This window comes from Apus apus, chromosome 8 (assembly GCF_020740795.1).
Source record: "Apus apus isolate bApuApu2 chromosome 8, bApuApu2.pri.cur, whole genome shotgun sequence".
Taxonomy (NCBI): Eukaryota; Metazoa; Chordata; class Aves; order Apodiformes; family Apodidae; genus Apus; species Apus apus.
This window is the reverse complement of record NC_067289.1, coordinates 5,596,881-5,620,741: the sequence shown is the minus strand read 5'-3', so window position 1 is coordinate 5,620,741 and position 23,861 is coordinate 5,596,881. Positions and strand designations below refer to the sequence as shown.

At 46.6% G+C, this 23,861-nt stretch overlaps 1 protein-coding gene across 6 annotated transcripts in view; it reads left to right on the top strand.

Moving 5' to 3' along the window:
- The window catches only part of ST6GAL1 (ST6 beta-galactoside alpha-2,6-sialyltransferase 1), a 46,155-nt gene that overhangs the window by 4,226 nt on the left and 18,068 nt on the right, over nt 1–23,861 (top strand). For 3 of the 6 annotated variants that reach the window (XM_051626497.1, XM_051626501.1, XM_051626496.1), the window contains exon 2: nt 8,677–8,843. The exons of 2 other annotated variants lie outside the window; for them this stretch is intronic. The gene's annotated coding sequence lies outside the window, so the exon portion shown is untranslated. Of the gene's footprint in view, nt 1–8,676; nt 8,844–11,658; nt 11,708–23,861 lie in introns of those variants that run through there. One more of the 6 variants, XM_051626500.1, reaches the window with a different exon arrangement.

Here is a 23,861-nt window from a genome sequence, read left to right as displayed (position 1 = left end):
GTGAGACTAGTAACAGAGCTGTGTGAGCACCCCTGTGCAATGGAGGGGATCTGTCCTCTAGTTTTTTGTCTCAGCAGGCCCCATGTGGTGTTGTTGCCTGGCTTGGGTTTGCTGGTCCCTCAGCAGTTGGGAAGCTGCTTGCTGAGTTGCTGCCTTGGCTTGGGGTGTCTCTGAACTTACAGCCCTGCCAGCAAGTCATCAGATGAGCTTAAATATTTGCTCATGATCTGTTGCTCACAAGTTATCACAACCTCTGTTCTCAAACAAAGATTGCACAGAAAGCTGCAGCACAGCATCTTGTGTATTCTGATTGCTCAAAAAAGGTCTATTTGTGAGATCTTTATTTCAAAACTAATCGTTGTGCACAGTATCCCCCACTTTTACCAAGAGGATGCTGAAGGGCAGGATGTCCTCTGCTCTTTCACATTTACTCCTGTGCCCCAGATTCCTTTGCCTGGGAACAGCACGTCTGTATGGGCAGCAGAAGAGAGCCCTTTGCCAGACTATGCCCAATGTTTCTGTGTGCTCCTGGCATGTGTTTCCTGAGGGAACTGGCAGCTACTGAAAATTAGCTGAGCAAAGCCACTTGCTGGTATGTACCTCTGTGCTGCTGGACAGAACCTGCAGGCATCCAGCACAGGATGCCAGTCTGTCTGCACACTGCTTGGGCAGCTCCTGCAGTATTGGCAGATGTGTCTGCCCTGGAGCTCAGGCTTGTGCCTGGCATTCCTGGGGGTGAGAGAAACTGGAGACAAGCTAGTGCTGCCCTCATAAATAGTGTATCCATCCCCACTTACGATGGATGAAGCAGTTTGCATTTTCAACTGTAAAACTTTGCAGAAAAATGGAAATTATTGACAGATTTGATTATTTTTATATATATATATATTAAAAAGTATGAATTTAATACACATTATGGCTTGCCCTTTGTATCTCTGTAATACTGCATTTGCTGGTTAGAAAATCAAAGGGGTTTAAATCAGTCTGACTGTTCACTGGGTTTTTGGCAAATACACTGTGTGTGCTAGTGGAGCCCCTGCTCTGGGGAGAGTGGGGGACACTTGGTGGGGTGATACTACAAATTGTCACAGCAATCTTGCAGCAATGATAGCTGCTTTCTAAGACTGATCATCTGGGAACTAAGATATCTGTCGTCATGGTTTTCCTCCAGCAGATGGCTAATCTCAAGGAGCTGCTTTTAATCTTGAAATAACGCTTAACTTTCAAAACCAGAGTAATGAGGGGGTTTTTTTTGTTGTTTTTTTTTTTTCTAAATTTGTGAGACAAGAATCCTCAGGAAACACCACCAGCAGAGGGGTAGTGAAGAGCTCCCTGTGCCTACTGAACAGAGCAGCTCAGGCACAGAGTGTCTCAAAAGCAATTAGTTTGTATTTTAAATAAAGCAGATACCTTCATGCTGTGAGTTGCATTGCCTAGCAAGAGTGCAAATTTGAGTGTGATCCTTTGTTAGCTGATTTTGGGTGTTACGTTTCTAGTTTTATTTATTTGTTTGTTTGTTTTTTATTTTATTTTCTTCCTCAAAAGTCTAGTTCTACATAACTTAAAGATTTTACTTGGTCCAGGGATGGATAATAATTGTATTATCACTCTATTATTTCTTGATTGTCTCTATGACCCAGCTGTAATTCTGCCATCCTCTGTGCTTGCAGGGGGTCTTAAGGAAATTAGAGGTTTGGATGTACAAAATTAGAATTGTTGGGATCAAACAAAATATTTTTAGTTACTTTGTTTACAGTTTTGTATAAATAATACTCCACCCAGCTGGTTGAGCTGGTTTCCCCAGCAGAGATTCAGTATGAAGAATTGTCAAGGAAGTTGGGCACTGTAAGTGAGGTCTGTTAGCAGAGATGGAAATGTTGTGTTCTGGCTCCTCTATGCTCATCTTTCATAGACATTTCTGACTGAAATGCTGTGTATGTTTTATGAGAGTCTGGAAGGTGCTGGATGGATTTTGCTGTCATACAGATGATTGTGTCTATGCATTTGAAGTTTGTTTCTGATTAACAGCTGTTCTTGCAATCTTGAAATTCACTTTTCACAAATTCTTACATCCATGAGAGTGGAGGTTTTCTTGGAAAATCATTAAGAGTGACTAGCTAAGCCTTAGGAAGTTCCTTCCAGAGTGTGATGGCATATATTGTATGAAGCCTGTAAATCTGCTTAGGGAGCTGCCTTGTGCCTCTGAAAGACACACATTCTGGAGGGAAACCTCCTCTCCAGGCAGTGCCATACTGTGGGTTACACAGAAAGTGCTGCAGGGGCAGGGTGTAATGGGACAGAGATGGGATTCGGGTTGGATGAATTTGGAGCAGAGATGAAGGAAATAGTCCTAAGGATGCATTGTAGTCTGTGAGGCAGTGAGATTCCTGAGGTGCCTGTAACATGAAAGGATATTTTGAGAGATGTGAGGGTGCCTGGCTGCAAAAGAAGGAAGAGCAATGCTGGAAGGGCACTTCAAGAATTACTCGTGATGGGTGAGTCAGGCTTGCTGTCGTAATACAAAGTGGGGACTGAGGGATCGCTGGCATCTTCAGGTTTAATTTAACCTGTATTTAAAGCACAGCTATCTTGAATCTGGAAAAATGAGTAGTTTACCTATGGATTGAGGAGGCTGAAAAGGTGACGGAGACTTGAGATTGAGTAGTGGCCCCATGTGCTGTGTGTGTGGCCCTGTGCCGAGCTGGCAGTGAGGCTGCCTGCTTTTAACGGGGATGTGGGGAGCAGAGGGGTGGGAGAGCTGCACAGGAGGAAGCTTAGTTTCTTTGGATTTATCTGCTGCTTTTCAGAGCAGTCACTATTTGCTGTTTTCTATGTTATTGTTTTATAAGCTAGCATGCATGTGGACTGGGAATATTTTGGGTTCTGTGGATGTGGCTCAGCAATTTCAAATGTGGTGAGAAATACATTTTCAAAAATGAAGGGTAACTCCTTCAAGTCTGCACTTGGGGTAGAAATCAAGTTAATTTTCAAGCGTGGCATAGCTCCCTTCTGCCTTTCTGCTCTGTGTTTTGGAAACTTCTTATCACTTCATAAATCACTTTGCAAAACACCAGCCTCTTTCAGATGGAGAGCAGCAGTGCATTTCAATGAGCTCGGTGTTCTGATGTTGAGCTGTTTTCTTAGTTATTAGGGGAGTGCAATTTGATAAATATTTTATTAGCTATTCATGAGTTGTTTAATTATGGAGAGACAATCATATATTGGTAAGCTAAGGAGAAAAATTCAGAAAAGTTAATTAAGGATTAGTTGTAAAATTTGATGTCAGAAATGGTGTTACGTTTCAGCATGGACAATCTTCATTAAATTTACCCGAGTTCAGGCTGGAAGGGAATGGAAATGAATGTAAATTAGTGAAATTTAAGCTTAACATAGTTACAGATGTGAGGGGGTACCAAGGTCATTAATGCATATTAACTAATACTTTGAAAATCTTGCCTGCCATTAATTTGGCTTGATTTTCCCATCTGTTTTCATGCAGACCACACTCTGGAAGCCTGGCTTTTTTTGAGGTATTTTAGAAATGCCTTTTCCCCCTACTATTCCCTTGCATCTTCTGAGCTGAGATTTTACACTGGGTGAGGGTAGCAAGTAGAACCCTGCAGGTAATATTTCAGACACACAGTTTTTCCCTTAAGCATTGTCTTGCTGCTGTCCTTGTTTGTCTGTGAAGTGTTCTCAGGTAAGCACTGAAGTGGAGCAGTGGGGCAGCTGCAGGAGAGGGATGGCTCCATCGTGGCTACCTCTGCTCACTGCTCAGCCCCATTGTCACTAGGGCTTTAAGATGAGACTTTGCCCATGTGTCAGAGCTCTTATCAGGCAGCCCTCAGGCTCCTCAGCACCTCAGCAATGCTCTGGTGCAGCTCAGCTGATAAAACCCATCACTGCTGTCAGAAGGTCTGAGGTCTGTCTTCCCAGCTTCCACCTGTCTGGATCTCCCCTGGTTGCCCTAACTCCCTAATCTGGAAGAAAACAAACCTGGGGTGTGACTCAACACTACCCAGGGCTCCCAGTAAGCAGAGGGAGCTGCTGGGAGTGTTGCCAGCTGCCATGTTCCCTGAGTATGCAGCCCCAGCCCTTGCTTCTCTTGGCCAGCTGGTGCCCTGGGCCTGAGGGACAGTGACAAGGACTTTTGGATGGCCCACTGTGTCTGCCCTAAATCCACCTGCAGGTATTTTGGTAACTGCAGGCTGGTGAGGGCTGGGTTTCATAGCTAGCTTTTTCCACCATTAGCTGCTTTTCTAAAGTAAAAACACTCAGGCTGGGTAAGAAGGTAATCATGTCCTGCTCTCCCCAGCTGAGGTTTCCCCACAGGCTCTTGCGTGTTTTAATGCTGTGTGTCACAACCCTGCAATTGTTTTAACGCATTTCTTAGATGAGCAGTGTAAAGACAGACCACCTTGCAGGCATGCCCAGAATAGCAAATCTGCACACCTTTTCCCTTGGCCAAATTGCTGGCTAACTACATGCCCCAGGAAACCTTCTCCTCTTTCCAGTATTGCTCCTTCTAGCCTCTCTCAGCTCCTGCCAGATTGCTAAGCAGCCATCTCCTAGAGAACTTGGGGTCTCTCTGGTCCTCTTTGAGCCCTGCTCCCCTCACCCTCTGCTTGCTTTCTCTTAGGTTTTATAAAAACAGAATCCAGAATTGAAAAAAAACACCCCAACAAAAACAAAAAAAACCCCTTACCACCAGACTCCCCCACACCCCACACACCCCCCCAACAAACAAAAAACCCCTCCAAATGTCCAGATACATTCTACCTCTCTTGTCTTTAGTTACACTTCTTACTTTTCCCCAAACTGGATTTAGCTGTTGGTGTTAGCAGTAGATCTAATTAAATTTTTGGTTACCAGGAGACTATTAGCTGTGTCAAAAAGTAGGTGTAGTGGTTCAGAATAGATGAGCTGCAAAAACTTCCCGCTTAACAAAAGCCTGGGGAGAAACTACTTTGGTGTTGCTCACTGGAAAAAAATCAGTTCTTCAGCTCTGATCTGGGGAGGACGATCAGGAGTCTGAGTGTATCTTGAGCTAGATAGGATTGAAATTGGCAATGTTCGTGTTTGCAGTCTGGGGGAAGCAAAGAGAAATTCCTGTGAAGCTGATAGGTGTGGAAAAGGGATCCTGCTGGGGTATTGCCTGGGGGAGGGTGGAAGGGACTAGCCATAATTTGTGCAGGTAATCTTTCTTCATGGCCGGGTGGTAGCTCTTGCCTGAACTGTGGCTGTTGTGTGCTGGCCATGTTGCTGGGCGGTGCCCTGGTGAAGTGTGGGAAGCAAAGTCCTGCTTGAACTTGCCTCTCGATGGATGAGTGTCTAGCTCCCTTCATGGGAAGGTGGTGTGATAGCAGGGGGTTTCTTTGCCAGCATATCCTCATAAAGTCACAACTCGGGAATGTGTTTCCCCACGTATGTGGTCAAAATAGCAATCAGTTACGGATTTTCAGTTCCTGCCCTTGAGGGCCATAACCCTGTTCCTGGGTAGCAGAGGTCGAGGCAGTAGCGATTGCATCTTCCTCAAATGCAGACTCAAAAGCCCAGGCAGAGCCTTCCTTCAGGGCTGTCATTCAGGGAGTACTTGTGCTGCATGAAGGAAGTGTTCTGTGATGAAATGAGGTGCAGGATTATAATACTTTTTTGTGTTGTGGTGTTTTGTTGTTTTGTGATGTGTGGGGAGAGAAGGCTCGGGGCTGGTCTTAGTTCACTATACAGACTTTTGCCACTCGTGGTGGCAGACTTCCCTGCTAGTGGTGCTGTGTGCTTGTGTCCCTGCTCCCTAGCAGGATGCCCTGAGGCAGCATGGGCCAGCACCCTCTGGTTACTCCCGTGTGCCTGGGTACACTCCTGCCTGGCACTCTGCTCTGCAGTGGGTTCAAGGATTTTCTATCTAAACATAGTTAACCTGACAGGCAGAGTTTTCATTATTATGTTGTAGAAGAGTTGTGGTGGCAAGATTTGTAATCTTGGGATGAATCAGCATTAACAATTAAGCAATAAGCAAATACCATTTATTTTACAAGACAGCAGGATGTTTTCCTCTACCAAAGCAGCTGTCAGGCAATTGGTTATGCTGCAGCTGGGTAAGGTGGGAAGGAGAGGTAATTTCTCACCTGTTGAAAGAAGATAATCCCCAAGTCTGTGCTGGCTGCCAGTGGGAGGGATGCTGAACAGCAGCAGAGGCTGGCTGCCTCCTCTCCCCTCCTGGTCCCATGATCTGTGATTACTGGTTGTTAGTGTCCAGACCTTTCACACTGCAGCCTGGATGTTACATGAGTATTAATTAATTCCCTTTGGGCAGACAAACTCAGCTGGGCTGTTACTAGACCTTCAGCATCCTCTGGTATCTTGCCACACAGATCCTCTGTTGGAGGCAGGAAGAAGTATTAATGATAAATTCATTATAATTTTTACAACATTGTGTGTGAGGGGGTAATTTTGGATCCTTACTTAACCTTGGCATCTTCTAGAGTATCCCCTCTTTTGGTAACTCTCTGCTAACATTCCTGGTGGTGCAAGTGCTTGTCCTGTAGAATTGCTGTGTTGATCAATTTGTCCAACTCAGGCTGGACCAGAAGGCAAGGGTCCTGATCGCTGCTGGGCTCATGGCTTGTAGAAGTGCTGAGGATTCAAGCTGTTCTGAGGGGCACTGCCCACCCTGCAACTGATGGCTCGTGGCACCCAGCTTGGGCTCTGGGCACATCTGGAAGGAACTGGGCTGCCAGAGGTGCTCCTGAGCAGGCAATCTTGCTGTCCTGTTGTGGTGAGGAGCACATGGTCCTCTCACCTCCTGGAGATGCTGGTGACTATTTCTAAGCATCTTGCCGAGTTAGTGGGTGGAATCAGGTGGGCAGCTGAGCAGCTCCCTCGGCCCCACCCTGGTTGCTGTGCTTCCTCTCCCAGCTCTGTGGCTGCCACAGCAGAAGCTGCACATCTCTAATGGCATCTCTTGCCTTGCTTTTCAGTTTTGTCTAAAGGCAGACTTGAGCAAGAAGTGGGGAGCCAGAGATGGATTATTATATATTTTTAAAAGTAGTGTCCCTGAAGAAGTGCTGGTGGCTGGACAGCTGCTGTGCAGGGCTTGCTCAACTGCCTGTGTTCCTCTGCATCCCTTTTCCTCTCCTGTTTGCATTGTCCTCTTAGTTAAACGTGCCCTTACTGCAGGCCACAAAGCCTGGTGTCAGCACAGCCTGTAGCAAGAGGATCCAGCTGCTCCTCCGAGTTGGCTGGCTGGGGATTTCCTAGCCTGGCATGTAAATGTGCTGGGGCTGAGGCTCACCATCATTACTCATCCAGCCTTCCTGTACATTACAGCTGTCCTGTGGTCTGCCTGTCCAATTTCCTTGCCCAAGGGTGGCTTGCTGTCATTGCTGGCTGTCACTGCTAACTCCTTGCTGGACGAGGTGGCTGGCAAAGGTGCTGCTGCTGGCTGAGAGAAGAATGCTATTTTTCAGTCTAGCAGCCAGCTCTATCTGTTTTCCTCCTCTCTGACCTAACCCTCAAGTTTCATTTTAGTTTCATTATTTCTTACCCAGCAAGAACCTACACCAGCTGGTGCTGGTAGGAGCTCAGTGCTCATGGTTAAGGCATTGCATGCTGGTGTTTTATTTCCACCAAGCAGTACCCCTCTTCTTTTTTCCTATCTTGCTTTCTATCTCTTTTTATTTTTTTTTCTATCTTCCTCCCTTTCATCATCACACAAACTTTGTGAAGCTTAATCTTTCCGTTTCCCCCTGCTCTCCCTCCCCTGCCACAGTGTGTTGCTGTGGATTAGGGCCCTCAGATGGGTCATGCTGGCAGTAATTTGGGGTATCAGAATATCAGGACCTCTACTTAAGCTGTGAGTGCTTGGATTCCCTGCTGAGAGCAGAAAGCTGAGCTGCTGGGTTTGGGGGTGAAACATATGCCAGGCCATGCACAAACACTGGAGACTTGCCCAGGGCAGGATAATGAGGGGAGGTGGCATTTTTTGAGCGGACTGGGTGCTCTCACTTGCCTAAACAGTCTTGTGATTAATATCTTATTTAAGAGGATTTTAGGACACGTGCTCCAGTTACACTGAATTTCTTTTAGAAGTAGGGGAGAGGTTAGAAAAATAAACTCTGTGAAGACTCTTTTGTGTTTCCAGAAAGGGTCATCAGATAAGTGCAGTGCATCACTGCTCCGCTGCATCCATGTAGGCGTTGCATTTTGCTATTAATGGTTCAGTGAGAGAGGGGTCCACAAGAGGGGCTCTGCATGTGTGTTCATACAGGCTGAGTTGCTGAGGTCTCCTTAGGGACCCAGAACTCCAGTGCTGAGGGTGAGTTCTGCCCTGACCTCAGCATTCCCACCTCTCCTTGACTCTGGCTCCTCATGTTAGGTTCTGGGGAGTTCTGCAAAGAGCAGGTCTTCACCAGAAGATTTTGCCTTCACAGTAAGGCTCTATGTGGTGTTTTACTCGAGCAGAAGTTACATGTAACGGTGTTGGTGGCTTGGTTGTTGGTCTTGCCCAGGACACCCTTGCCTGTGCTGTGGGCACAGCAGTATCTGCAGGCTCTGGGCATTTCTGTGTCACTGCTGACCTGTTGTGTGGTCCCGGATGGCAGTTGTAGTCCCCAGTCTGGTGGTTTCTGATCATTCTCACATGGCTGGCTGACATATTTCCTTTAATTTCTTTCCTAGGCTAGAGAACTGGATTAAAAGGGAAATGAGAGCATGAAGAATTGCGTGCAGAGCACATATGTGCTCCTCATGGTGGCATCTCCTATAGATCTTACCTGGCAACCTGCTTCTGCCTGGAAGGGTTTGACAGGAACTGCTGTGGACAGCAAAGGAGCCTGGAGATGAAGGTGATGACTGTGGCTCTCCTTCTGCTTTTCCCTGTCCCTCTTTTCTCTTTCACATGCCTACAGCAAGAAGCATGGCTGCTGTTGATATGATGAGGCCACATACATTCATAAACACTGCTGTTTGCACTGTCCCGTGTTGTGTGCAGTTAGGAGGATGGTAAAGAAAGGAAGGATTCTCTGCCATTCTTCTTACAACTCTGTTGTATTTCTCTTGTAAAGCAAAACAAAACATTTCTTCTGTTTCTTGTGGGAGCCCTTGTAGATGTTGATATGTTTTGGTTATACTCCAGAGAACCTTGTCTACGATCCAGTGGTTATTCAGACTTGCATAAAATTAATGTGTGCTGGAGCTCATTTTGGTTAGGGCTTTCCCCAGAAACCCTCTGGGGGTATTGCTGGTGGTGCTAGGTTAGAGCAATTAACTGGCTGCTTTCACAACTGACCTCTGCTAAACATGCCTCAAGTGCTTTCCTTGTTGGTGCCTCTGCTTTTCCTTTCTGCCTCAGTTCACTGCTGGCATCCTGCCCCTTATCGCAGCACTGCAAAGCCTTTGGCAGCTGCTTCCCGGCATGGCGAGCTCATCCAGAAGATCTGTATCACCTACTGAACATTCCTAGAGCTCTGTGCTTCACCTTTAGGCCTGTTTAGGCCAATAATTGCGTGCATGCTGCTACACTGTGGCATGCAATTAGTGTACACAGTAGGGTTTTGATCATGCAGAGCAAACCTCTTGAGCAGCCGGAGCCATTGCAGTGGCTGAGGAAGGTGGTGGTGCTGGGTGTCCCCCCCCCTTTTTTTTTTTTTTTTCATGCATGGGAGAGCCAACTTCTTGGGGGACATTTTTAGAGGTGACTGCATGTACAGGTATTGGGTTTTTGTCTGTTTTAAAGTGTGAGGAAGGTTTGGGAGAACCTTGCTGCACAGCTGCTTCTTTAAATCCCTAACTTGCTGCCCTCAAGAATGGCCAGATGTTGCTCCCCATTTACTCCTCTGCTGCAAACAGCTAATCTCTCTTCCACTTAAAACCTGAATCTTTAATATGGAAAATGCACCACTCTTTTTTCCTTTCTGGCCCAGGAACACTTTTCCCTCCCAGTCTTGTATTACCATTAGCATTGCAAGCTGAAATGCTTGGGCTGGGATGGTGGAGCTCCAGCAGCCTCCTGGGGGCTGCTGTATTTCCATCCCCAAACAGGGCAGAGAGCAGCCAAAATTTGCATGGATGTGAAGATGAAGCAGTATAGAACCTGAGGAGTGTTGGCAGGAATAACAATGCACTGCTGGAGGTGGGTGAGTGGAAAAAAAAAAGGGTGGCACATTGCCTTGGGCATCTATGGCAGCTGCTCTTTTCATGGGGAAAAAAGGAAACTAAGCTGTAGACAGCTTGACTTCTGGTTAGGTGGGATTTGGGTATGGCACAGAGGATCAAAACAGCATGTCAGCCATGGAGCTCCACCCCTGTAAAACTCCTTTTTTATTTTGGTTGTTGTTGGTTTTGTTTTGTTTGGAAACAAGGGCATTTTTTAGTTCTGTTGTTTCTTCCTTATTCCTCTGTGGGAATCCTCTGCTACGTGGACAAATACACATCTTGAGGTGTGACCTCAGGCAAGCTGGTGAGGTAGCAGGAGCTCATGTAGGCATGGGAGACACCCTCTCTCAGGAGATATGGTAGCATGAGGCTGCTCTGTGTCCATGTGCAAGGTATGGACATGCAGCAGTGACTGGTTACTGTTAGTTTGGCCTTTGTTGGATGCCAGTCCATGAGACAGCTGAAATCTAAGGCCAAGCCAACCTATCAAGCATAAATTCACTTCTAGTTCAGAGTTATTCCTTCTCTTAACGTGCTTTGGTAACACTGAACTGAAAAGTTACCTTCCATTTGTGCCAGGACAAAATCTTTAACCCCTTTGGAAATGCGCAGAAGTTTTGCTGTTTAACAGACAAACCCAATCCCCTGTTGCTAAATGTGGCTTCAGACCTGGCAGCTTGGCTAGGCCCAGCTTGTAAAATGCAAAGGCTGCTGGGGGAGTTGAGTATTTGAAAACGAGCAAGGTGATATATTTGGTCTGTAACAGCTGTACCTCTCAGTCTGCCCAACCCTTCCCTCTTGTCGGCAGTTACACTGTTTAATGTGTTAATATCTGAAATGGCAAAGGTTATTTTATATTTCCTCCTTCAGACACTTCTGAAATAGAGAAGTAAAACCCAAAATAGGCACACATGCCTCTTCACCCCCCAGGACTCTGCATAGCTGTGCAGGAGGAGCCTCTGAGCTCTGCTCCTTTAGAAGGTGGGTTTGGCTGAGCAGAGAAGATAGACTGTGGTTGTGTTGAGCCTAGATGGTCAAAGGTAGAGAAGGATGGGGATGCGTTTTGGTGTGTTGCATCCAGATTTAGCAATGGTTCTCCAAGGTAAGTGTCCAGACCAGGGGAGCATACTCACTGAAACCTTGGGCAACATAGTAAAATACAGCTCCCTTTGATGACAATAGGGTGATGCATACATACATAATTGTATTGTATAAGATTAACAGAGTAATTAATTCTGCGTACTTGGTGCTGAAGTGCTGTGCCAGCCCGTCTGCTTGTTCTCGCTGCAGTCTGTCACGTGCTTTAGAGGTGGCTCCACCAGTGCTGTCAGTCTGGGGAAGCTTCCTCTATCAGGAGGTGGCTGGTGGTGCCTGTGGCTGTTTTGGTGTCATCCTGTTTCTGTATATTCACGGCCTCTGCTGTCTGACATGCTGATGTCCATGCTACAGTATGCTGAGGCAGAAGATACTTGTTGCAGACATTGCAGAGGGCATGAGCAGGCACCACATGTGGGGGATCTGAGAGGGGCAGGAAAAAAGCTTACCAAAAACATAGGTAAGGAGAGGACTTCCAACAAGGAGGGTTTGTGGAGGGTGGGAGGAGGGCTGGTGGTGGGTATATGGATCTCGGTAAGGCAGGAGGGCAGCTGCCTGCCACGGCTCTGTGGGGAAAGGCACGGAAATTGGGGCATCCCCTCGTGCAGAGCCAGTGCTGGAAGGGGTGTGAGGGGCCTTGGGGAGGATTTCCCAGAAGGAGGAGGGAGTCCTGGAGTTGAAGGCACGCAGCGCCTCATGGGCAGCATGTACACCTGTCCCCAGCCCTCTTCCCCTCTCCACACAGTGCTGTGCATCCTTGTTCTCTTAAAAATAGCTCAGTTGAGTATGGCCACAGTCAGAGGAGCAGTTTCCCCAGCCCCCAGCGCTGCCGTGCGAGGCCTGGCTTGGCAGGCCCCGGGCACCCTGCTCTCATCGACCTGGCAGCTCCAATCCCTGCCCCAGGCTGAGGCTTTGGGGGCCAGTGCCTCTCAGCCAGCACGTGGGAAAGCTCTGCTAGGCATCCCTGCTCTCACACACATGGGTTTTCATCTTTTTGGGCTGTAATCTGCCAAGATCTGTGAAAGAGCTCTGGTGTTTGCTGAGTGAAGATGTGCCAAAAAGGGTGGCAAACGTTAGCTGCAAGTGCACTCCTTCCTGAAGCGCTGCTGCCCCATCCTCATTGAGGTGGCTACAGATAAAACCTCGTGGTGATCCAGACAAGGTAAGGCTTTATACACAACCCAAAGTGAAAGGAAGCTGAAAACTGGAGCAGGCTTGTGACTTTTACCCCTGTACTTTAGGAAAAAACAAAGCTGAAAATTATTGTTCCCAACAGACTTCAGAGAACATTAATCAGACGGATGCATTTTTTGAACTAGTGATTTTCTAGATTTAGTAACTTCAGAAGCAGAGAGAGATTCAGAGAAGATGACTTGTAAAAGTAATTTCCCTTGACAACCTGCAACTCTGACCTAGATATGTGCTGGACAGCTTATGAAAAAGCTTTTATTTAAGCAATATCAATTTCTTATTGTATCTGCAATGCATTACTGCCTAATATAAAAATTGGTGGGAGTAGGTACGTTAAGTGCATCTGTATATGCATTTGTTATATGTTGTAGAGATACACATTTTGGTGGAGGTAGAAGAAACTTAGCTGAATCAGCCTGATTCTTGAAAATAAAATCAATTTAAAAAAAAAAAACAAAACCAAAAAAACCACAAACACAAAAAGACCAATGAAATGCAAAATGCAAATTAATAATCCCAAAATAGCATGAGAGCTTTGCGAGGCTTCTCTGTTGTTTTTCCTGGCCTTGATATTGGAGTGTTGCAGCTCCTCTAAAATGAGACGCTCTACCCAGCATAGCCCAGGCTTGGGGGTCCTCAGCCAGTTTTGCCTCAGGGGCTACTGGTGTGATGACCTGAGGATGAAGGAGAAGTGAGAGTGTCAGGAGAGTCCAGCGTGGCCAGATGCCTGTGCAAGCTGAAAGTACTGTGTGGGAGCTGCTGAGCTGGTATCCTGAGAAGCTGAGGGGGAGATCATGGAACAGAGTGAGGTGCACCACTGGAAAGGGTCTCTTTGGCAAGAAGTGCAAGAAAAGGGGGAGATGAAGGGTCACCTGGGATCATCTCCCACAAGACTATGGTCAAAAACTTATCCCTTAAAAGCATACTGGAGCAAAGCTACGCAGATTTGTTTAAATAAAATAACTTTTAACCTAAAGTTTGACCTGGGCCATATCAAAAGTCAGCCTTGTTTAAAGTTCAGTGAACTTTAAGCCTGGTGCTTTTTTCTGCCTTGAGCTTGGATCAGAATGTTGAGCAGCGAGAAGGAATGGCCTTGTCCCACATAAACTGAGTATATGCCAGAGGTGGCACGGGCTCATCCTCACAGTCTTGAGCATTGTGGGGGATGCTGTCGTGCATGAAGTCACTGCTGTGTGGAAACACCCTGTGAGGCATGGTGTCCTGCCCAGCCCCTCGTGTCCTGTGAGTCATCCCCAGCAGCTGGCAGCCACATTGCAGATGTTGCATGTGCAACATCTTGGCAGGATTTCTCCAGGTTCCTTATCTGCACAGAAGAGTGTCTGCTGCTGGATGTGGATGGCTTTGGCACTTGTACTTATCCGTGTGGTCTGTTAAGGTGTGTTCTTGTGGGAGATGGCTGTAAGTAGTGTTTGCTCTACAGCTTCATGTGAAACAGGTTTGGCAGTGTTCTGCACCTTCTCCCTGATTTGTAAAGGTTTGTTACAATCCAGTATTTGATGCTGCAGCACAGTTTTCTTCTTTTTTTTCCTTCTTTGGGAGTGGGGAAAGCCCCAGCGAAGCACCTTGGCCTTCTTTTGCTGGGACATTGAGATGTTACTTGAAAGAACTGGGTGCATTTTGAGATTAGGCTTCCTGAGAGCAGTGCAGCAGATACTTGATTAACATTGAAGCTGAGGGCATCTACTCCAGTGATGTACTTTGGCTCAGGATTGCACCATCAAAGCTGAACTGCTGATTGTCCTTGCACATAATTTGTTTCATCCATGCTGGGAAGCAGTTTCTGATCAAAGAGGGTTCAGGTCAGGTGAAACCCAACAATAAGCTTTCCAAGAATGGTCTAACATCTAGTGGTTGCTTTAGCTGTTTGGGTTACTGCATTTCCCAGCAGCAGAGCACCAACAGAAGTCATAAGGAACATTCCTTCCCACCCCCCTGATGTTTCACAAGTGCTCTTTTGAGCTTCCCTTTAGGATTTACTTGGTTTAAAAAGGTGAAGCAGTAGAGCAAGAGGAAATGGCCTCAAGTTGTGCAAGGTGAGGTTTAGATTGGATATTAGGAAAAAAATTATTCACCAAAGGGTTATCAAGCATTGGAACAGGCTACTCAGGGAGGTGGTGGAGTCACCATCCCTGGAAATATTCAAAAGATATGTAGGTGTGGTGATGAGGGGCGTGGCTTAGTGGTGTACTCAGTAGTGTTAGGTTAATGGTTGGTCTTGGTGATCTGAAAGGCCTTTTCCAACCAAAACAGTTCTGTGACTCGGAGTCAGGATTGTCAGTGCTGTGAAATGGCTGAGCTGATGGATACAGCAGAATGCTGGAAGAGCTTCAATATTTAAACAGAACCAATTGGTGATGCTATAAAAAGAAAAACTGCAGTACAGATAAACCTGGGGGTTCTCTTGGGGCATGAACTCTGCAAATTGATGCCGTTATGTGTGTGCTCATCTCAGGGCCCTCCAGCTCCAGTGTGCCGGGAAATGTCTACATTTTTAGCAGTTGTGTTTAGAAAACAAGGTGAGGAGGAGGAGTGTGGTGTTGTAACTAGTAATGGAAATTATTGGTGCTTGAGGATGACCTCTCCCAAAGCCATCTGTCCTAGGCACGAGAGATGCCTGACTTCTATGTCTGGGGGGACCTTCCTCCACAAAAGAAAAGGTCTGGTGTCTTTATGGCCAAATGGCACTAAGTGGACAGGCAGATACCTGTGAGCTCATGTGCAGGAGCTGAGCTCTTGGCAATAATGCCCTCCTCCCATATCTCATCCCTTTTTCTAGTGAAGTGCTGGCTTGGGGGAGACATTGATCTTGCATTGCTCTGAGAGCTCAGAGAGCTTGTTTAGGTCATACAAGAGCTCTAAAAGATTGCTGAGATGTATTGTTCTAAAAGCAGCACCAGAGCCAATATCGAATGGATGAGATGCAAAAATGTCTGGGACCCCCTTTATGGCTTTAGGGTGTCACTCCTGTTTTTCTTGGAATTATCTGTCTAGATCCCTTCCTTCATGCTGTAAGTTGCTACCTGACTTTGATGAAAAACACATTTGTGCTGAGATTCATTAGTTGTCTTACATTTTTTTCCCTTGTTCTCAGCTGGTCCCTTGTTTCATGCATCTGGCTGAGTGCAGTGCAGCCAGCCCTGTGCCCTTGTCCCTCACCTCATGCTTGTCCCTCACCCTTGTCTCTTGTTCTGGCAGTGCCCTGAGAGGCCACTCGCAGGAGCCATGGCATCAGCCAGCAGGAGGGTGGCTGGCTGGCTGGGCTTCTCCCTGTGCACTACGTGAACCCAGGGAAGGTGGGCCACCCCCAGTCACACCCTGGGAAAATAATATCCTACAGGTTTCAGGAACCATTGCTGCTGTGGGTGGTGAACAAGTCGTTCCTGTGGCAGAATGGGTCGGCATCCTTCGAACTGGAGGGACAAACTTCCCGTATGTATGAGATTGCTGTGGCCTTCAACGCTGGTGGGGAGGGAGCAGCCTGTGTCAAGGGGAGGTGTGTGGTTCAGATCCCTGGTAGATCCATGCCGTTGCCATCTGCAAGCTCTGCTGTCTGACTTAATTCTGCTGTGCAACCATCCAGCTCCTGTGCTGGATCCCTGAGCAGAGGACATAGTCTAGGTTTGGGAAGGAGCTGCCATTGAACCTGCTTTCCTTTCCTAAGCATCTGGTGGTGTGCTGAGGGAAGGCAATAGCAAGGAGGTTTAAATGAAGGCTTGATCAGGAAAGTTTCATTAATGGGTTTTTTTTTTTTTAGAAATACGTATGTGAAGCTTTGATGGGAGAAGGAGTAGTATCTAAAGCTCTTTAAATGTCTTTAAGTATATCTAGGGGCCCAATTTGTGCTATACATTTATATTGCCTATGATTAATAAAAATGAATTTTATTCAGGCAAGGTGACTTCCCTGGCAATGTTCCTGTGGGCTTATTGATGGCATATACATTTGAAAAATGCTAAAAGGGGATAGTGTTACCAGATGAATAAATCTGACTTGTGTTTAAAAAACAGAGCAGCAGTGGCTGTTATTAATGTCTGAAGTCCAGCCATGCTGTGATCTCCCTGTGCAAGGATGTGACTTGCTCCTGTGCCTTGGCAAACCCATGTTTGACATCTGCCACTGCAAATATTTTGACTTCTGAGAAGCTGGCTGCTGCTTCAGCAATGAGAGATATCCAGGACTTGGGGAGGTGTATGGATTCCCCTGTATCTGCTGGTTCGGCTGCTCTGCTGCAGCCTGCTCTGTGGCAGAGGACCAGGGCTTCCTGGACAGCTGTGGTGAGTTGTCCCTGGCTCTCCTCTGCTCATTTGAATCTTGGCTTAACCAGTGTGACCGCTGATGCGTGGTAGAAGTGGTACCAATTTAGCTTACCTGACACCGTGGCTAGGGAGAGCAAAAGCAAGTGGTTTTGGGCTGTGGAAAAACATCTGATTATTGTAGCATCATTTTTTTTTCACCTCCTTTTTGGTCAGAGACAAAATAGCTAAGTGCAATTTTGATGTTTTGGTTTCTCTTCCATGCCTCAAGTTCCTTGCATAGAAGGGCACTGTTTAGATTTTTGCCAGGTAAGTAATTGAAGCACTCATTAAATATTTTTTCTTAATATTCTATGAAAGTTACTTGCTTAGATGGGCTCTAATGGGTGTCCCTTATAATATTCTCTTTATTGCCATCGAGACGTTGCTCTGTTCTCAGTATCTGATCCTTTTTTAATGAACACTCTTGACATCTGTGTGTCTCTCTGATACTATAAAGCATGGATTTCTTAATGAAAACCAATTTATTTTAACTGTAATTCAGGAAGTGTTTTGCTTAACATAGAGGGGTTTGAATAGCGCTTTCTGAAGTCAATGACCAGAATTCCCATTTCACCTGATTAAACAAATCTCCTGCAAAAGGCTGGTGTCAGGGTAATATTATCCTGAGGGGTGGTGTAGCTGCAGCTGGCACAAGGTGTATTCATTCTCCTGGGACTGTGGAATACCAATTGCATGTCTTGGCGTGCAGTGTTGCTTGGAGAGGCATTAAGGGCTGACCTGTAAACATGCTGCAAATTTAAAATCCTCTCTCATTTGGAAATATAAATGTCACAGAGAAACACAAGACTGGGAGGGAACAAAGAAGTGATTTGTTTGATCGGAAGGTGTCATGTTCCGTGTAAAGTCAATAGTCCTACATGAGTGATTGCAATGTGGTCTTTAAAGCTGGAGGGCATGGAATTTTTCCTGTTGGCTTCAGTGTGGGCAAGGTTGAGGTAGAGCTGACTGATAATGAAAACTTCACTTGTGAAGTCCTGATGCTGAGGGGTCAGGTATGGGAGGAGGGGCAGTGCTTTTGGGAATTGACACTGTTCAGGCAGGGTGTGCTGCACACTTTCTTTCTCTTCCTTCAGTATGAACACAAAACTGGCAATTTTAAAAATTGAGAACGTTTGTTGCCAGCAGTGGTCTCCAAATACCTTACTGAGCAAGGCTCCCATGGGCATATACCCATCATGAAATGACTTCTGTGTTGAACTTCACTCTGGTAGCTCCTGTGGTGGTCATCATCTGACTGCAGCCAAGCAGGAGTGCACTGCTGGAGCCCTGGGCTTGCCTGGGACACGCTGGCACCCCACACAGGTGGGGGTCTCTGTCCTGTCCATTACATTTAACAAGTAATGTGGGGTAGAAAGCAGGGTTTTGTAGTGGAGAGGTGCTGATCCCTCCAACCAAAAGCTTTGTCCTGTTCTGGAGCTTGTAAGACTAGTGGTCCCTCTGGGTGAGTAACCCACAAGCAAGACACATGTATATGATGTTCTCCACCCTGGCATGTCTTGATAATTATTTTTTCCTGTCCTAAGAGTTAAATTTTCCTTCCATCTTCATGCACCTGTAAAGGCCCCTGCAGTAGCCCATTTCTCCCTTAGCCAGCAGGTCCAGGGTGATGGTTAAAGCTTGTGGTTTTGCAGAAGGAGAAGATACACTTTTAGGCATTAACCACTTTCCTGACAATGTTGGAGTGAAGGGTGATAATGTGATACACTTGTTGGAGCTGAAGGTTGCCCCTCAGTGGATGCCAGTCTCTGAACAAGTAGGCAGAGGGACAGGAGGACTGCCTGTTTGCAGTCCCCAGCTCTCAGAGCAGCATGGCTGTGCTGTAACCCTCTTTGTTCAGTCCCCCTCTTCCTCTCTTAGTGCATTGGTATTGAAGATGGTCCCTACACATGTGTGACTGTGTCCACTCCTGACCTGGACAGGAGCATCACGGCAAACAGAGGCTCATTTCTTGGGTACGCTGCTTCTCAGCCCTGGGGGTGCAGCTGGGCATACCTGTTTCTTGCTGCAGCTGTAACTGCTGGCGTGTCCTTCACCGCATGGCTTACCTCGTTTGGGTGCCCTGGAGCGGGTTCATGATTGTGTTATGTCATACTTGCCAATGTAAAGTGGCTTACTTGAGCTGAGCTTCAACAGCTGCAAATGAGCACGTTGTTGAAGATGGTGCCCTGGCATGGACTGGTCCTGGGCCACAGCTGTGCGGAGCTGGAGGTGGGAAGCCACCATGACATAGGTCACCTCTTGCCTTGGGTGCTGGGGGCCGGTGGTGACTGCAAGTCTGCAGATGCCTGGTGGAGCACGTGTGGGGAGTGGAAGCAAAACTGCTGCCTCTGACTGAGAGTGGAAGGGGAAGCAGTGTACTGCTCTGCAGGGCCAGCCTGCACCGGCAACACGGGACCTTGGCACAGAGGGAACAAAAGGCTGACACAGCCAGAAATGAGGACGTCTGCCTTTATTAAATCCCAATGTTTGTTGACACGTAAAACCAAAATTAAACACGTGCTTAAACTTTCCCCTGTGCCTCCTGCACCTAAACTCTGCCTCTTCTCTTCTGGAGGATTTTTGTCAGATGTGACAGCAGCATATTTTTTCTGGCACATGCAGAGTTTTTTAATGCAAGCAGGACTAGTGGAATGATTTATTTAATTATCAAGTGACTTGTATAGCTCCTCAACACATAATCTGAAATTTAAGCATGTTTCTCACTTCAAACGCTTTTTTCCTCATTCTTGTTGTAAAAATTCCTCATTCTCCACTCCTTTGCTTCTGTTTGGTGGCATTGGAAGCACTTGCTTAAATGCATGGCTCAACAGATGTTTTCTTTTCACAGCACAGTGATATTTTGGGGAAAAAACCCAATAATTGCTAGAAGCAAGTGTTCCCTGTTTATATATTTACAAAACTGAAATAGATTCAGTTGAATTAACAGGCCAGACTAAATGAAGTGTCAGAGAGATCTACTGAAAATCAGCTGCAGAGGGAGAGATCTTTAGCTTGAAAAAATGTATTATCAACTTTCATCTAATGAATCGAGTATATGAAAAATAGTTTATTCATTTTCAAAATGATTGTAATTTGGTTATAAAGCCTCTTGATAATTTATTCTTTTTCCCATTATAGGAATAGGGAATTTTAAGTGCAGACGGGGGTTCAAGGTTACTTCTCGTATCCCAGTTTTTATCTCCTCTTCAGTTTCCTGGGATATGTTATTTTATTTTGAATGGAGGGATTCCTGCCTGCACCTCCATGTCTTTCCTCTTCGGATATCCTCTTTTTTACACACTTTCATGTGAACTCATCTGCCTCTGCTGCCAGCCACTGCTCTCCTCACAGGCACTTTATAGATAGTGCTGGGTGGAGAAAAGGTCTCGGACCATGAATGACCAAAAAAGGATAAAAAGGTGTAGTTGAAGCATAAAATGTTCATGTGGAGGAGCATAAAACCGTTAAAAAATACATCAGCAAAAGCTGGGGAAAACTTCACTGCTTTGTATTTAGGCACGGCACAGTTTTGGGTGCAGATGAAAATGTGTAAATGAAGGAAACCTTGGAAAGAAATGTAAATGCTCTAAGTTTGCATATGAAATTGCTATCACATTACCCCAAAAAAGGACTGAGGAGCAACTTGCCAAAGTAAAAAGCTTTCATGCATATGTCAGAGGCAAGAAGACTGCAGGTGAATGATGCTGATGTGTGAATGGAGGGAGCAAGGAGAGGCACAGTAGAGCAGGTGTTGTGAACCCTGGATGGGCCCATCCCAAGGGTCTGCGTCTCTCAAAACATCATTTAAGTTAAGTTAAATTAAAGGTGTTAGTTGATGTGATTGCATTTCAGAGGGACTCCGGTGGGATCCATTACTTCAGATCAGTAAGCTTAATCAAAAATAACAAACACATGCAGAATATGGAAGAATTAATGGAGAAGTCTTATTGCCTGTTTGCAGAACAGTGACATTGCAAAGCTGTCTGCCTGTTTCCTCTTCTCATTTTCAGAAGTTAGTGAACCTGGAGAGAGGGGAATGGCATGCTTGCATTTTCAAGGGTTTGGTGATATTGCTCACCAAGAGCCTCAGGAAAAAAACAACCTTATGCTGTTGTGGAATGAGAAGGTTCCTGGCCTGGATTAGCGACTGCCTATTGGGTAGGAAACCAAGCAGTCAGTTTTCACAATATCACAGAAGTCCCACAGGGATTAGCTCCAAGATCTTTGCCTTTGCGCAGCAATAACGGATCTGTGAAGGCGAGGAGAAAGGGCTCAGTTTTGGGCTTGGCTGGCTTTGTCTTCAGAGGGCTGCCAGGACCAGACAAAACACCCAGCAGCTGCAGAGGGATCTGGCAGTGCTGCTGCAAAGGAATGTGTGCTAGCAGGGTAAGATAATGCTCTTCATTTGTATTTTCTTCTTGCCCTTTGCCCTGTGCTGGGGACAACTATCAGTGAGTCAGTGCTGCTTGCAAAATATTCTGAAGTCATCACCAGTAGCCTAGAGCTCAGGGCTTAGAAAATAGCTGGGAAGGGAAACAGAAGTGGATGAAGTTTTGGAAGGAGAATGAAGCAGCCCCGTTGTGGTGTTGCTGCTGGCCCACGTGTCCCCAGTGTGCACAGCTGGAGTGTCCCGGGGGCTGGCCTTGAGGGATGCTCCCACCCTGCTGCCATTGCTTGGGTGGATGGAAAAGCTGCTGGCCAAGTAGAGGTTGGAAGAAGTGGGATTCCGGTTGGGAAAGCAGCGAGTACTGGGACCGGTGTTGTTCAATATCTTCATCAACGACCTGGATGAGGGCACAGAATGTACCCTCAGCAAGTTTGCTGATGACACCAAGCTGGGAGGAGTGGCTGACACACCAGAAGGCTGTGCTGCCATTCAGAGAGACTTAGACAGGCTGGAGACTTGGGCGGGGAAAAACCTGATGAAGTTTAACAAGAGCAAGTGTAGAGTTTTGCATTTGGGGAAGAAAAACGCCATGCACCAGTACAGGTTGGGGGCTGACCTGCTGGAGAGCAGTGTAGGTGAAAGGGACCTGGGGGTCATGGTAGACAGGAGGATGACCATGAGTCAGCAGTGTGCCCTTGTGGCTAAGAAGGCCAATGGCATCCTGGGGTGTATTAGAAAGGGTGTGGTTAGTAGGTCAAGAGAGGTTCTCCTCCCCCTCTATTCTGCATTGGTGAGGCCACATCTGGAATATTGTGTCCAGTTCTGGGCCCCTCAGTTCAAGAAGGACAGGGAAGTGCTTGAAAGAGTCCAGCGCAGAGCCACAAGGATGATTAAGGGAGTGGAACATCTCCCTTATGAGGAAAGGCTGAGGGAGCTGGGTCTCTTTAGTTTGGAGAAAAGGAGACTGAGGGGGGACCTCATCAATGTTTACAAATATGTAAAGGGTGAGTGTCAAGACGATGGAGTTAAGCTTTTTTCAGTGAAGACCAGTGATAGGACAAGGGGTAATGGATACAAGTTGGAGCATAGGAGGTTTAAGATGAATATCAGGAAAAATTTTTTTACTGTAAGAGTGACAGAGCACTGGAACAGGCTGCCCAGAGAGGTTGTGGAGTCTCCTTCGCTGGAGACATTCAAAACCCGCCTGGATGCCTTCCTGTGTGATGTACTCTAGGTGACCCTGCTCTGGCAGGGGGGTTGGACTAGATGATCTTTCGAGGTCCCTTCCAACCCCTAGGATTCTATGATTCTATGATTCTATGATTCTATGAGTGGGAAAAGGTGGTGGTTAGGAGACATAAATGACATGCAAGAGATGAGGGTAGGAGGGAGACTGCTGGGGCACTGGGGTCTGTTGGTGCCAAATGCAGAGAGGAGTCGTTTGCTGGGTGCACAAATGCAGAAGTTATCCCCTCAGGCAGTTTGGGAAATGTGAGTGGTTTCAAGAGCAATTAAACAAATGTGCAGAGGATGGGCACTAGTACAGCTGATGACACAGCTTTTTGGAAGCTGTGTGCATTTACTGGAAGAGAAATAAATTTGTGTGTTTGTCCACTGAAGTGGTTTCTCGTATCTGCGGTTGGTCACTGTAGCAAACAGGTAAGGACTTGACAGACTGTTTGACGAGGTGGAGACACTGTTGTTAGCAGCTGTAGTGTAAATCTGCTGAGGTTCGTGGCAGTGGGCATTCCCTGCTCTTCCCTGGCATGGTGTGGCCAGCTGCAGTTTCCCAGGAGGCAGCAGCACCTGGACGCGAGAGGCGGCAGGACTTCCTCGCTCCTTGGTTCTTGGGTGGTTGAAACCTGAGTGCAGCGAGATACGTGAACAATAAGAGTTACACAGAAGAGCGTGTGGACAGGATGTAACTCCCTGACTGCCTTGAAGGTACAGCATCACTCTTTTATTCTCTGCACAGAATTAATTCACCCCCAGAGGACTTGCTGTGGGAGCTTTGCCTGCCTGCCAGCACTGCGGCCCACAGCCGCCTCAGGCTCATTTCAGGAAGGCCACAGCTGTTTGTTTAAGTATTTTTATAGGCTTTTGTCCTTTCTTATTTAGTACTCATAGCTCACACCCTGTGTGCTTTGTCTAGTTGATAAATTTCAGTCACTTCCAGAAGAGCACCTGTGTGTACCTGCTGTGATACAGGAGTGCACACAAGTGGCTTTCAATCTAAAGGTTTGGAAGAGAGCCCCACTTGTGGCTATCCAGCCTGGCCTGGGCAAGCAGCTGCCTTCCCACTCAGTGGGAAAGGCTCTGTTGCAGAATCCTTGAGTGGGACCTCACATTAGGATGCTCCTTGGACAAATAAAATAAATCATAACTTGAGGCAGCAGTAAAAGTTAAACTGAACTTCATTGAGCCTATGATGAACAAAGGTACCTTGATATGCTGTGGTTCTGTTCAAATGTACTTGCTGGCAGAACCTACTTTGCCAGCTTATAAATCAGAGGAAGATAGCTCTTCACATTGCAGCAGTATGCAGTCATTGAAGACAGGGATGACATTGTGCCAGGTGCTTAAGGTAAGTTCCAGGTTTCTTTATGTGCCCTGGGGGGAGAGGAGGTGGTGTGACTTGTTGGGCATCCTCTGCACTGTGGCACTGGGAGGAGCGTCCCACCAGGAACTTGGCAGTGGTTGTTGTTATTTGCTGTAAGGTT